The sequence below is a fragment of the Prunus avium genome, chromosome 7, assembly GCF_965620075.1.
Source record: "Prunus avium chromosome 7, drPruAviu1.hap1.1, whole genome shotgun sequence".
NCBI lineage: Eukaryota > Viridiplantae > Streptophyta > Magnoliopsida > Rosales > Rosaceae > Prunus > Prunus avium.
Window position 1 is genome coordinate 3918931 of NC_142290.1, and position 3577 is coordinate 3922507.

Genomic DNA, 3577 nt, shown 5'->3' on the forward strand with positions numbered 1-3577 from the left:
TGCCGGCTTCATTAAAGAAGTTTCCTACATGGAGTGACTGGCCAACGTTGTCCTGGTGGCTAAGAATGACCAAGGCAAGTGAAGAGTGTGCATGGACTACACTGACCTTAACAAGGCATGCCCGAATGACAACTTTCCATTGCGAAGAATTGATCAGCTTGTAGATTCAACGTCCAGTAACCAACTACTAAGCTTCATGGACGCATGCTTCGGCTACAATCAAATCATGATGCACGGGGACAATAAAGTGAAGACTTCTTTCATAATTGAAAGAGGTACATATTGCTATAAAGTCATGCCGTTTGGGCTGAAGTACGCCAGGGCCCAAATTGTGGCCCAAATCGCACAAGGCAGCAAGTCGCAACCTAAACAGGCCCAAGACTACAGGAGCAGCCCATGGTCTTGGCAACCTAACAGAGAAAAAAAAGGGTAGCAGCCAGCAAGTGACGCCCACAGTCGATAGCAACAGGCCAACTGGTCCTCACCACGAAGAAAAATAAAAACCCAAGTGTGATCTACCTTGGTGTGCACGACAACTCCTCTCCTCAACAAGTAGTACAATCCTCTAAGATCTCTCTCATAAGTTAGAAAGTATAGGAAAGTAAGTTTGTGATACGAAGAGGAGCGAAGAAAAGCCTTGCATTTATAGCATTTGGGTATCCTTGACCAACAAGGAGTCACAAGCCTACTCCCACTAGGAGCCCAACTCATAATTGGAAGCCCAAACATAGTTGGAAAGCCTGAAGAGTATTTCACATCTCCTCCCTGCCATGTACGTTCCATGCAGAAGTTAAGAGGCATTTGTTGGAGCATATATTTCGACGACCAATGAGTGGGTGACACATGGAAAAGGGAAATTCCCTAGGTCAATTAGTTACCCTAATTAAATATTTAATTAGGGAAATTATAATTTATTTAAGATGAGAATATCTCCCTAAATCAAGGATGAGATTTCCACTTAATCTCCTTGATTAATTCCAATCTCCTATTTTTGGGTAAGAATAATCCTAATTTAATAAGGATTATTCTTCAAACCATAGAATACAAGCAGTGGCGGAGCCAGAAAATTTTCACAGAGGGGGCACCTTATTATTGAAATATATTTTTCTTTAGGGTGACAATTAAACTAATTTTTTACTTGATACAAAATCCCTAATTTTTGTACTCCATTATTTTACATATTATATTAACTATCCACTTAACATCGATCCTAGGAAAAAAATCAAATGAAAAAATTACACACAAATTTTGAACAATAATTTATCACTACAAATCGAAGTACGACAATAAGAGATGTGAAAGGGTAGCAATGATAGTGAGAAAAGGAAAATTAGAAAAATACAAAGAAAGAAATACATGGGCATTTCAAAATTTGGTTAGAAAAGTATGATTATATTAATAATACAATAGCCTAAAATAAAATTTGAGAGGGGGCACATGCCCACCCTGGGCCTTAGCTCCCTCCGCCACTGAATACAAGGAGCCTATAAATATATGGCTACATTAGGCATTCAAGGTCATTCTAAATTCCTCTCTAATTCCAAAAACCCTAGATAAATCACTCTCTTCTCTCTCTCTCTCTCTCTCTCTCTCTCTCTCTCTCTCTCTCTCTCCGCCCCTCTTATCTCTCTCTCCTCACACAGCTAAGTTCCACCACACATGGCTAAGGCCACTCGGCTATCCCCGTGAGAGAAAACTCCATTCACTTTAGCTATTGTCGTATCTTTATCAAGATCCAATCAAACTAACTTAGGCATCGAAGGGCCTATGGCCAACACCCCTCAAGGGGGGTCTATTTACTCCAATTTATTTTGTAGGGATCGAAGAAGAAAGAGAAGAAAGATCGAAGATTGAGGAATCAATCAGTGAATATTCCATATGCATAATTTTTGCTCAAATAGATAAACAACCACTACTCTCTAGAATAGATTAATACTATTCGACTAAAATTAGTTAGTACAGTCCAACGTACCAAACGAGCCCTTAGGTTCTGCCCCAAAAAAAACTTAAAAGGAAAAAATAACTATAGTGTGTGTGAGGTTTCAGGTCTCAGGTTTGAACCCCCATGACATCTTGATAGTGTTTATGTGTGTGAGAAAACCAAGTCCCCTCCCCAATATTACGAGTGGGCATACAAACTGCAAACAAGAGAACTGAATAGAACCGAACTGAAAAAAACCGTTTGACCAAAAAATCAAACAACGGCTCAAGAATCGAACTAAACTAATTTTGTCTGGTCTAGTTCACGATTTTAGAATATGAAAATGGTCGATTCACCGAACCAAAAAGGCCACAAAAAATGGTTAAATGGCACTAAAATTCAAAGACTGGAGCCATAGGGAGTCAAAATCCTGACTTTTTTACTAGGTGGTGAGATGTGTATTGGGTTCGATTGGGTGTTTGGTGGTGAATATGTAATAACCCGAACCTAAATTAATATTTAATTATTAATTTATTCAAGTAAAAGATAATTTTACCCCATAATTTTTTTAATGGTTTAAAAGTTAACTTTTTATTCAAATCTAAGTTGTAAGGAGAGAGATATGATCAAAATTCAAGTAGGGGCAAAATCGTAATTTTGCAAAACTGGTTTTTTACAACCAGATTCTCTCTCTCTCTCTCTCTCTCTCTCTCTCTCTCTCTCTCTCTCTCTCTCTCTCTCTCTCTCTCTCTCTCTCTCTTCGATTCTCTCTACTTCGGCCATGGCAAGGGCCGGCGCTGGTCTTTTTCTTTAAGGCCCTCAAGGGAAGTAAACGGCAGATTGTTTGGACTGCCGAATGCGACCGAGCTTTCTAGGACCTCAAGGCTTACATGAGCAGAGCGCCCCTATTATCCACCCCCTTCCTGGCGAGGAACTCATTCTATACCTCTCTGTTTCGGCAACGGCACTCAGTTCTGTGCTCATTCGCAAGCCGAACGGCATAGAGCTTCCAATTTTCTATACTAGCCATGCTTTGCAGGACGCCGAGCTTCGGTACCCCGAACTGAAAAAGCTCGCCTATGCTCTCGTCCTCTCAGCTCGAAAGCTTCGGCCATATTTCCAGGCTCACAGTATTACCGTTCTCACCAATCAGCCTCTGCGCCAAATACTGCAACGACCCGAGACGTCCGGTTGGCTAGTCAAATGGGCTATTGAACTCAGCGAATTCGACATCCGCTATCACCCTCGCCCTGCCGAGAAGGGCCAGGCCGTCGCTGATTTCATCTTCGAATTGACTACATCCGAGGACGCAGATCCGAGGGATGTCGCCCCCAGTATGGCTTCGGCGGTACCAGTCACCCACCCGACCGAAGGGACTTTTCTTCCATCGATTCCCGTATGGACTCTCTATGTAGACGGCTCGTCCAACCGACAAGGCAGCGGAGCCGGCTTAGTACTAAAAGCCCCTGATCAGACAACCATCGAATATGCCATCCGTTTCCAATTCCAAGCTTCCAACAACGAAACAGAATACAAAGCTCTTCTGGCAGGCCTTCGGCTCGCTAGGGAGATAGGAGCTCAACAACTAAAGATATGCAGCGACTCACAACTTGTCGTCAATCAGATACTGACTGAATTCGAAGCTAAGGATACTTC